This window comes from Daphnia carinata, chromosome 6, assembly GCF_022539665.2.
Source record: "Daphnia carinata strain CSIRO-1 chromosome 6, CSIRO_AGI_Dcar_HiC_V3, whole genome shotgun sequence".
In the NCBI taxonomy this organism is placed as follows: domain Eukaryota; kingdom Metazoa; phylum Arthropoda; class Branchiopoda; order Diplostraca; family Daphniidae; genus Daphnia; species Daphnia carinata.
The window spans coordinates 10,137,367-10,148,830 of NC_081336.1; the positions used below are offsets into that span (position 1 = coordinate 10,137,367).

General features: G+C 36.5%; 3 long non-coding RNA genes across 8 annotated transcripts; all 3 read left to right on the plus strand.

The window, feature by feature from the left end:
• Window positions 1-896: 896 nt before the first annotated feature.
• LOC130703560 (uncharacterized) lies at window positions 897-1,425 on the plus strand. The gene is made up of 3 exons (XR_009004699.1): window positions 897-1,033; window positions 1,100-1,200; window positions 1,257-1,425. It is a non-coding gene; the product is annotated as an uncharacterized LOC130703560 (long non-coding RNA).
• Window positions 1,426-1,911: 486 nt separating this feature from the next.
• Window positions 1,912-4,122, plus strand: LOC130703566 (uncharacterized). Of its 3 annotated transcripts, none has more exons than XR_009004708.2 (12): window positions 1,912-2,083; window positions 2,163-2,281; window positions 2,359-2,542; window positions 2,598-2,730; window positions 2,793-2,905; window positions 2,982-3,073; window positions 3,128-3,181; window positions 3,246-3,318; window positions 3,372-3,430; window positions 3,491-3,648; window positions 3,729-3,836; window positions 3,892-4,122. It is a non-coding gene; the product is annotated as an uncharacterized LOC130703566 (long non-coding RNA). The 3 variants fall into 3 exon arrangements; XR_009004706.2 differs by having other exon boundaries at window positions 1,914-2,083; window positions 3,895-4,122; XR_009004707.2 differs by having other exon boundaries at window positions 1,914-2,083; window positions 2,166-2,281; window positions 3,895-4,122.
• Window positions 4,123-7,352: 3,230 nt separating this feature from the next.
• LOC130703564 (uncharacterized) lies at window positions 7,353-11,146 on the plus strand. 4 transcript variants are annotated; one of them, XR_009004702.1, is made up of 13 exons: window positions 7,353-7,460; window positions 7,567-7,670; window positions 7,738-7,886; window positions 7,956-8,067; window positions 8,432-8,577; window positions 8,653-8,752; window positions 8,852-8,892; window positions 8,977-9,085; window positions 9,141-9,304; window positions 9,365-9,494; window positions 9,566-10,691; window positions 10,754-10,847; window positions 11,061-11,146. It is a non-coding gene; the product is annotated as an uncharacterized LOC130703564 (long non-coding RNA). The 4 variants fall into 4 exon arrangements; XR_009004701.1 differs by having other exon boundaries at window positions 7,370-7,497; XR_009004705.1 differs by having other exon boundaries at window positions 7,370-7,497; window positions 9,151-9,304.
• Window positions 11,147-11,464: the final 318 nt, after the last annotated feature.

Sequence of the window (11,464 nt, forward strand, 5' to 3'; positions counted from 1 at the left end):
GTTTCAAGTGCTAACTTTAAGAGCGGAAAATGCCCTAAAACATATCCCCAACATTTTTACGTTAAATTGTATGTTAGCACCAAATAATAGTATTTAACAGTATTAAGAGTCAAATAAAATAAGAGTAACAACTTTGTATCAGGAATTTCTTCTGCTGACGGTCCCCCAAACACTATAGCCACCTATTGGTACGATATTCAGTTTTCTTTATTGGGTTTCAGCGATCGTAAGGGCTGTAGCAACTATCACTTTTAATCATTCAAATGCCATAAGGTTCACGTGTAAAAGATATTAATTTTCGTAATCCTTGCTTAATTTAGTTTAAAATACATTATTTCGATTCGAAATGGAACGCTGATCACGAATATCGGCTTTGTTTTGACATTTAACTTAACAAAATGGAGAAAAACGAAGAAAAGGACCGTGGGAAAATTGCCTCCAAAACCGTCAAAAATTGACCATCGTTGGAATTGCTTGAAAATGACAGAATATACTCAAAATTTAATGAAGATTCCGAGAAAATTGCTATTTTTTTCATAACATCAACCGTTTTGGAAATACACCGAATTTAAAAACTACTGGCGCGCCAGTACGGTACAGCGCTAGCGTGAAACATCAAACTTATCAATCCTATGTATTTCCATATGTTATTTTCACTAGTCACACTTGTTGCGGTGTTTTATATAAGAAGAAACAATACATTCCCCATGGTGTCGGGCTTATATATTTTGTCGGGCTTATTTTCAAGCCTTAACTTCTTGAACATCGGGAGCCGTTGAGTGAAACATAACTTGATACCTTACCAGTAGATGGCTATACTGTTTGATGGGTCGTCTGTCAGTATAAATTCATTGTTCATCGTGTTGGCGCGTCAACAGTAGGTTGAGAAAGCTTATTTTGTCTAGCTTATTTGTCGGGCTTATTTTTAAGCCTAACTTCTTGAATACCGAGAGCTTTTGAGTGAAGTCAAACTTGATTCCTTACCAATAAATGGCTACACTGTTTGGTGGGTAGTCTGCGGTATAAATTCAAGGTTTACCAAATCTAGCTTCCAGCATTTTTGTTATGCTGGCATGTAATCTAAGTTTTGTAATTTTAGGTGATGGCATTCGTGTTACGCTTAAGTCAAGATCTACTCTACTATGGGATAAATTTTTCGTAGAATCTACTAGAGCTATGTGTTGCAGTGTCATGCTGATGGTAAAAAGTGTATTCAATTTTAAATAACTTTTCAATTTCTTTCTGTGTATTTGCAGTGACGTGACACTACTGGTGGCTGGGGTTAACTAGGGACACATCTTTTCCATTTTCCCATCCAATCTGCGAAACAACTTTGATTGTTTGTTATAACTACACCAACATTCCCTTCGTAACCCAACAATAACAAACTAACCATTGTAAACCCGAAAGACAACCAGCCATCTCTCTGTTTTCATTTGGTTTTTGCTTAGTATCTTCCTGTGCGAGAGAAAATTAAAAAGTTATGTTTTAATTTAAGACACAAAGGAAATTTGATTTATAACAAGTTGTTGACCGCCTCTACGCTCACAACAATTAGTGATAATTAGTCTGTTGGGAATCACTAAAATTTCAACAATAAAAATATAAAAAAAAAAAAGAAAAACCGCGGTTTGCCCCGATCAAAGACGATCGGGGCCGAGCCCTAGTCTCGAGTTGAATTCACCGACCATTTTGAAATGTGTTGCAACGCTGCTTGAGTTTTGATAACCGGCATCAGTCGCCATTTTCTAGTTCTGTGTCGTGTGTGAGATTGGTGGCGTGCATCTGACGCGCGAAATATTGGACACATGAGGCAGCAATGGTAAAGTAATACTTAAGTGAATGTCTCTTTAATTTTAATTTAATGTGAGAATAACTAATATTTGAAACTCCTTTTCAAATGACTAAATGAATGGTACGTTATTAAGAAGAATCTTTAAGAAGTAATTCTTTTTATGCAGAGTCCTTGTATTTTTTCTTCTAAATTTTAAAGAATATCACAAGTTGTGAACAAGAATTCGTGGTGCCTTGGCCCTCGTTCTCTCATCTCCATGCCAGATGGCCTTTAAGAAGGATCATAAATGTATGGTAATATTATTTTTCCACATTCCACTATTACATAATTCTTTGCTATTATTTTTATCCCATACTATGAACGCAAGAAGAGTTTGTCTGTTTGCTATCTTGGACGGCAACTCGTGTCCTTAAAAGTAATCACGATAGGCACATTGCGATACAGGATTGTGGAGACAAACATTGTGGTTCCAGCTATTATCCTTAGGTAGTCGAGACGTTTAATAATGCTTGGCGTTACAACTGTTTTTAAAATTATTGTTAATTGAAATTTTTTCATTCAAGACATTTGCAGCTTCTGAGCACTGAGAAAAGATTGTTGCTGATGTAGAGTTTTTTATCGTTGGACCCCACAGTCCAAGACAGAAATAAATAGGACAAAAACTTCCATCTGCATTACTAACAAAAGAAAAGGCACATTTTTAGATTGGCTTAATTGATCTACTTTTTTTCTGTCTGGGGTCACAAGGTAAGTGTTTTCTTGTATTTGTAGTGTGATTACTTTAATATGGTTTTACCCGTAGTGTCATGAAGCTGGCCACACCTCGAAAGGCTGCCTGAATCTATTCAGTGAATTGACAGAAAGTTGGAAAGCAGCATCAGCAATACATTCCGGAAGCTGTGACATGCATTGAAAAGGAACTGTTTAAGGGCATGGTCTTTGGCTATCTTTATATTCATTGATTAAGTCATCTAAAATTTAACATTTTATCATGCAGGCGGCGGAGTGAATGTTTCCCCAAGAAAACATTGTTAACATTCACCACCACCAGAAACTTTAATTTGAGAATACCTAATATTTGAAACTCCTTTTCAAATTACTAAATGAATGGTACGTTATTAAGAAGGAACTATAAGAAGTAATTCTTTCCGTGCAGAGTCCTTGTATTTTTTCTTCTAAATTTTAGAGAATATCACAAGTTGTGAACAAGACATTGTGGTGCCTTGGTCCTCGTTCTCTTATCTCCATGCCAGATGGCCATTAAGAAAGATCATAAATGTATGGTAATATTATTTTTCTACATTCCATTATTACATTATTATTTGCCATTAGTTTCATCTTATACCATGAACGCAAGAAAAGTTTATCTGCTTGCTATCATTGACGGTAACTTGTGTACTTAAAATTAAGCATGACAGGCACGTTACGATAAAAGCAACCTTCCCCTTAGTGTCATGAAGCTGGCCACACCTCGAAAGGCTGCCCGAATCTATTCAATGAATTGAAGGAAGATGGAAAGCCAAGTGAGTAATACATTCAGGAAGTTGTGACATGCGATTAAAAGGAACTGTTTAAGGGCATCGTCTGTGGGGAACGACTTCAGTTGCAGTTATTCCTAATACTTAATTAGTTAAGGTAATACTTTATGGGTTCTTCGTTCGTTTATTACGCATTTCATGTTTGTACTGTTCTTAGATATTGCCGGCGTCAACTATGTCGTAAATTATGACTTACCAACTTATATTGAAGAATGAAGAGTATGATCATCGTGTTGGTCGAACGAGCGGCGTGGGAAATGTCGATGACGAAGAAAGAGATGGACCTAACGCTGGAGAGTGTGTTTGTTTACTAAGGTAAAAACCTACTCCAGTGGGTTATTTAATTATATTTCTCTGCCCTTGTGTTCGTAATTAATAATCCTTTTTTTTTTTAGCCCAAGGCCGATGTACCGTCATTCATGCAAGCGATGGTCCCAGGCCTGAGTTACGACTTTAGCGCCCCTTCGACTCAAGGGGGTTTCGCTAGTCGAGATAGGCGCTGAGTAAGTTAAGACCTAAATAGTTTTTATTACTTGTTGATCTAATTTAATCTATTAGCAGTTCGGCGATAAACTGGATTTGCTGCCTTGCCCACTGAAGTTGAAGAGAGTTGGGGTTAACTCAATGTAATTAACCAAAATTCGTATCCAAGAACATCTTGGAATTTGAAATGTCTGTTTGAAAATTTGATTACGTGGTTATTTTGCTAACCCATTTACCTGAATAGAGGAAAAATTCATTTTGTGTAAGGAAACAGTTAATGGGAATATTTTAAATTATTCTTCTCCATTTTTAGTGTGCTTATTTTTTAAATTTAACGTATAACTACATAGCTATCAAAATCTATAACTATCTATGTAAGAACAGTTATGGCGTATCGGTAGCGTGCTGTCCTACAGTGCGAAAGGTCTGTGGTTCGAATCCCAGCATGGTTACTATTGCTTGGCGCTCAGAAAATCTGGAACGCTGGCGTGGTCGTCCCAGAAAAAATTCTGGGATGCTACCGACCATCCGATCGTCGAGGAAAAAGAATTTTTCCTTTTTTTGCCATTTTTCGTTATTTCGACAAATAAACGTGTTCTAAAAAGAAAAATACATGCCTGGCTTATCTGAGTATTGAACCCTAGACCTTCGGCTTCTGAAGCCAATGCTCTACCACTGAGCTATTTCACATATTTAAATACTACTATTACTAATAGTGAATTTAGGAATACGGTTTGAACTTGGAAAAAAAAAACAAGCCTCCTTTTTGTTTCCTGACCATTCACTGGCTCAAAATATCGAAGCCAAGACCTAGGCCACTTGCCTTTCCGAATTCCAATACCTAAGATACCCGATTACCCATTTTTTCTCGGACGGAGGTTTTTCTATCAAACCATCAGTTGTACCCAGGTGTTCTTTTCACAGAACCGACTTCGTTTTTTTTTTCCTTTTTCGTTTTTCCGACCTGCAAGTTGATCGTGGTGGCAATGACGCATTTAGCATTGAAAAATAAACAATTGCCGCAGCACAAAATAGAGTTCAGACAACGTTGTGTATTTGTGAAACACAGACAAAGAAAATAGGAATTTTTGAATTTTTTACCAAAAGAACAAAAACAAACATGGAAAAATCCGCCATTTTTATCTAAATCGAAAAGCGTACATCACAACATACACAGCCACGTTGCACGACAACAGAACTATAAAACTTGTTTTTTTTCTTTGTTTTGTTTTTGCTTTTGTTTTTGGTTGTTTTGTTTTTTTCTTTTCCCCACAGAAAATGAAAGAAAAATGAGAAATTCTTCTTACCACTGCTGATGTTGCTGATACCACCAAGATTCGTAGCTGATGTCTCTGCTCTTCCGACGACGATCTTCGACGCGTTGATCCAGCTGGAGGACGTGAAATTAATTGACAAGGAAAACGTGAAACTGGAATACGGATTGGAGGGAATTGAGGAATACGTGTTGGACTTCGAAAAAAAAATACAACGATACCATGAAAAACAGGCGATGACGAGGCGACCACGAGGCGATGGTGGCGCGACGGGCGAAGAGAAGACGGGGCGATGGGCAAGGCGAAGACGGGGCGACGGGCGAGACGAAGACGGGATTGACGGGCAAAGCGTAGTCGTGTTTTGACTTGTCTTGTTGTCACCATAGGTCTCAACACTTAATCCCAACAATACATAACCAGACTTGTGTGGCCGTTCAAACAGAATGTGGTCCCTTGGAAGGAATACTTTGTCGTTAGATAAGATATAAACAAACATTGCAACTCAAAACTAAAATAAAATAGTGTAATGTAATCGATAATTTGTTTTTGAAATGTTTGTCTTTTATATTAATCTCGAAGTTTGAAGTGGTATCATCATTGTTGGTACATTTGGATGGTAGACTACTTAGGATACCAGAAGGATCCTGTGGAATTCAACTGTGAATCAAACCACTCACATTCGAATTGAGTGACTATCAACATACCGTTCTAGTATGGCTTACCTATATCCTTCCATCAACATCTGAAAGACTCTTTTTCACTCGTCCTCACGTAAAGTGTGATAGGTGGAAGTGATGCACAAAGTGTGCGTTTTAGTTTGTTTGTTTTTTATTTTGTGGTGGTTGTTACCATTTCGACGTGCGAAACTGAATCCATTCGCATTCTTGATGTTAAATCCGTCGTTTCGGTGATCTAAATATTAGTGCCGGGCAGGGTCATCACTGTGAAACAAATTGCAGTTGTGGTAAGTTTACTGTTAATGTCATATACTTGCTAGTTTCAATTTTGAGTCTCAAATTTAACTTACCACATACTGCTTGCCCCGTTGGCCTCCAGCAGAAATAGGATTCATAAAATTCAATTTCTACCATTCTATTCATCATCCATCATTCCATTCATTTCACGCTAGAAACTTAAGGCCCGACAAAACAACAAGCCCGACTTTTACCTAAAACAATTAAAATCAATAAAACTAGATAACTATACATCATTTACATTGTAAATTTAATAAGAATCACGAATATGAAATTTGTTTTTACGCAGACTTCATGGTTTTTGAGTTTTTACAATTCTAAAAGTAGGTAGGCTAGAAATATAAGGCCCGACTAGAAAATAAGCCCGACTTTTACCTAAAACAATTAAAATCAATAAAACTAGATAACTTTATATCATTTACATTGTAAATTTAATAAGAATCACGAATATGAAATTTTTTTTTATGTAGACTTCATGGTTTTTGAGTTTTTTCAATTCTAAAAGTAGGTAGGCTAGAAATTTAAGGCCCGACTAGAAAATAAGCCCGACTTTTACCTAAAACAATTAAAATCAATAAAACTAGATAACTATACATCATTTAGGTTGTAAATTTAATAAGAATCACGAATATGAAATTTGTTTTTACGTAGACTTCATGGTTTTTGAGTTTTTTCAATTCTAAAAGTAGGTAGGCTAGAAATATAAGGCCCGACAAGAAAATAAGCCCGACTTTTACCTAAAACAATTAAAATCAATAAAACTAGATAACTATACATCATTTACATTGTAAATTTAATAAGAATCACGAATATGAAATTGTTTTTACGTAGACTTCATGGTTTTTGAGTTTTTTCAATTCTAAAAGTAGGTAGGCTAGAAATTTAAGGCCCGACTAGAAAATAAGCCCGACTTTTACCTAAAACAATTAAAATCAATAAAACTAGATAACTATACATCATTTAGGTTGTAAATTTAATAAGAATCACGAATATGAAATTTGTTTTTACGTAGACTTCATGGTTTTTGAGTTTTTTCAATTCTAAAAGTAGGTACAATAGACATTTTAGGCCCCGGTCCACAACTTTTACTTTAAACTAATAATGTCTCAATTTATTGATATAAATGTATTTAAATATATATGTTTTACATTCAAAATTTAACAAGGATCACGAAAATGAAATTCGTTGTGCACCATGTTAAAACCATTACATAAATAACGGCTAGGCAACGCAGCTTCATTAGTAGTTCCCGCTAATTTTTTCTGCTATGCCCCACTTCAGACAAAGTCCCCCATTGAAGCAGTGCAGTCACATGTGTGTTCTCATTCCATGGATGGACAATGAAAGATTGGAACAACACCATTTTAAGCTGGCATGTCATGTTCATACTCTTTTGGTATGAAGATATGATTTAATTGCGAATACTTTTTCACGTAATTAAAAGTATTTGTGTAGGTATTCTTCATTTGGGCTTTAATCAACAATCATTTTTCATTTTTTAGGGTTTGTCATATATGTGTACGTGGCTTCAAGAATTTAGATCTAGCGGCTACTGGTGGTGTTGGCCCCATGAATCTTACTTTTTTTAAAGCTGGGTGAAGAAACGGTGAGTATTTGGTAATTGAAATTTCCTGAGACATTTGTAAATCAAATAATTCTTCGTTGAAGTGCAGTTAGTTTCGTGCAACAAGAAACAACAAATACTGCAAATAAGTGTCAATTTCGAACTGTGTAGAAAAAGGGGCAAAGTTGGTTTTGAGTGAAGACAAATCTTCAATACGCTATCGCCTGTATTGCTACCTCTGGCCGTCATTAGCAGTGGGTAACTTAATGTTGATTTTTTTTCAATTCTAAATGAAACGAGATTGTTTTTGTTTTTTTCGGATGGCAGGTTTGGTAGCAGAAAAGTTCATGAATTAATGGAGTGATTCTATGTCATGGCACTTTCAAATCACATGGAATCCATTACAAGTTTAAACGCAAGGTATCACCGTCAGTGACAGGTAACAATTGGCTTGTCAAACAAGACTTTCTGCTATTTGAGGTCCGCCAAACGGTATAATCATCTATTGGTGCGATATTTAGATCGAAGTTATAGAATAGAATCTACTTCTATTCAATAACTTGTTTTACTACTTATTTTATTTTATTTTACTGCTATCGCCAACATTTTACTGCTGCACAACATAAGTGTGCTTCCACAAGTATTAGGCGTTTTTCCTTTTGTTTTATTAAACCTTGATTTGGATGATTACTTTAAATTTGTTTTAAAACATTTAATCTGCGATGGATAAAGTTTCTCGTAATGCTCTTTGCGTCCACAAGAGGCGCCTTAAACCGTGGCTCATCGGGAAGTTTTTTTTTCAGGCACATTTCTAGATTGGCTTAACGCGTGCAGTCTGCACGCGCCAAAAATTTTAGAGAATATCACAAGTTGTGAACAAGAGATCCTGGTCCCTTGGCCCTCGTTCTCTCACCTCCATGCCAGATGGCCATTAAGAAGGATCATAAATGTATGGTAATATTATATTTCCACTATTACATTATTCTTTGCCATAATTTTTATCTCATACCATGAACGCAAGAAGAGTTTATCTGCTTGCTATCATTGAAGGTAACTCGTGTTCTTAAAAGTAAGCACGACAGGCACAGAGCGACAATGGCAACCTTCCTGCTTTTTTATAAAAGGTATCAACTCAAACGGCTTAACCACGCAGTCAGGCTTTGTACTTTTTTCAAAATGAGAATTAATGAAATGAACAAAGCTTGTCATTTCAATCATTGCAGGATTGAGGAGACAAACATTGGGGTTCCAGCGGTTTCCTTAGGTAGGCAAGTCGTTTAACAATGCTTGGTGTTACAACTGTTTTTTAATCGATTTTAACTTGTGTTTGTTTTGTTGGACCCCACAGTCCATGGAAGAAACTAATAGGACGGGAAATTCCATCTTCATCACTAACAAAAGAAAAGGCATATTTTTAATTGGCTTAATTGATCTACTTTTCTGTCCGGGTTCACAAGGTATGTGTTTTCTTGTATTCATAGAGTGATTACTTTAATATGGTTTTACACCTAGTGTCATGTAGCTGGCCACACCTCGAAAGGCTGCACGAATCTATTCAGTGAATTGACATGAAGTTGGAAAGCAGCACGAGCAATACATTCTGCTATGAAAAGGAACTGTTTAAGGGCATCGTCTTTGGAGAACGCTTTAACACTTTTGATAGATTCATCCTTCAGGTAAGCCATTTCTCAAAACTGTTTTTTATGATTTGAAAATATATATTGGGTCTGCTTTAGGTTACAGGTAAAGATGTACCTCAATACAAAACACCCTTCGAAGAAGCTGGCCTGCTTTAAATACTACTTCAAAACATTAAATATTCTGGCTACAGAAAACCAACACGTTTTCAGAAAGCTTCAGTTGCAGGTATTCTTGCCAATATTTTTGCTTGTGCTGTGATATTTGTTGATTAAGGCATCTAACATTTTATCATGCAGGTGGCGTACTTGGAACGGTTTTGAACATTGTTAGAACAAAGTGTTGCAGATGCGTCTCATGCCCTGGAGCAAAAGCCAGTAGTTGTAACACCCACTCGTGAACTGGCCATTCTAATTCACCGCGCGGCGTGTAAATTCTCCTACAGTTCGGTTTTCAAGTCTGTGATAATATGTGGAGGAATTGTCACGAGCTATCATTATAGATCAGGAACAGTAATGTATGCCAAACAACTTAAGCTACGCGCTTTAAGTTCCCGAGATGGCATTCCTTACTAAATCGCCAATATGTTCCGGTATCTGACAGTTTTGAACCGCCAGATTGCTCTAATAAGTTGGCATCTACTAAATATGTTTGCGCTATCAAATACCGGGGCGTAATGGCGGTTTCGTATTGAACAGCGGCTATAGAACTTGACATGCAGAGATCAAGTTCTGTGCAAATCGTTTGCAGTTTGAACAGGAGCGCCAATAAGTGAGATTCAGCTGTGGAAATATTAGGTAATGGTACGACAAATAGTGACATCTAGCGGTGGAAATTTAAGGTATATGGTACGCCAAATAGTGCCATCTGGCGGTGGAAAAGTAAGGTAAATGGAACGCCAAACGGTGCCATCTAGCGATGAAAAAGTGATTCGAATGGTACGACCTGTAGTTCCATCTTGCGGTGGAAAAGTGAGGCGAATGGTACGCCGTATAGTGGCATCTCGCGGTAAAAAAGTGAGGTGAATGGTACGCTATCTAGGGGTCGGTAACACAGCTTGTAATAATTTAGTCACATGATATTGTGACAGGAAAACAAAACAAGAATTTTAAATCACGGTATAAAGCTTTTTTTGTCACGGTCTGCAAGGAAATGACTCGGAAATGGAAATTATGTCACTGTCTATGTTCAACAACCATTTGTGTAGCACCAGTAGGTAGGGAAAATTTAATTTGCATTTCGTAATTGTTTTGCCAGGGTTATGCTGAGTGAACTTGCAGTTTTGGTAAAGTTATTCAAGATAATTGCAAATAGTAGTCCCAGAATCAGAAGAATTTTGTCTGACATCTTTACTACGTGAACTTTAAAAGGCCTTGATATATCAAAGGGCGCCCAATGGAGAAATTGTGCTTCTTCAACGATCAAGTAGTTGACATTTACAACTAAATAGTTAATGTTTAAATTTGATTGTATTTTCATTTATTCAGACTCATCGATTCCAACAGCCTGTTTGCAAACTTTCAGCCAATGCGTTGCAAGGAATGTATTTCTAATCCAGTCTTCGACACACTCAATGCCAAGGTACACAGTTGTTTCTACGCTGAGACGCTTTATCTGACAGTGATATGGTCAATTTTTTTTTTACTGGTCGCCACCTCAATTTTTAAATGTTTGATGTAAGTACCAGTGTAGATGTATTCTTGTTAGAAATAATCATGTCCTAAATGTCCTATTCTTTAGTGAAAATGGTATTGTACGAAACTTATCTATTATTCTTTATTTATTCGGATTTAGCTACCACCTTTCGATACTTAAAAGCGAGGACCGAATGGCACCTACACTTGGACTGGATCGGACCGTTATTTGGTCGAATGGCTAGCAGCAAAAAATTAAACTTTACGTAGGTTGGAATTAATTTGTCTGCTTATTTGTTGTTTGTTATTTTTAAAAACTACCCTCTTTATTCCACAGGTATTCGTTCGTGCTAATTAATCAAACTATTGCCAATATGTACGGGACGCATGAGGGTATGTTGTATCAACTCATAAATGATGAGTTAGCGGAAAAATGGGTTATGCATTGAATTTCAGCAGATAACTTATGTGCATCTCTTTTTTTACTTCAGGTGATAATCAAGTTTTGAACATTGACGAATTTTTTTGCCCTTAAGAAATTATGGTTTAATTCTAGGCATTGGT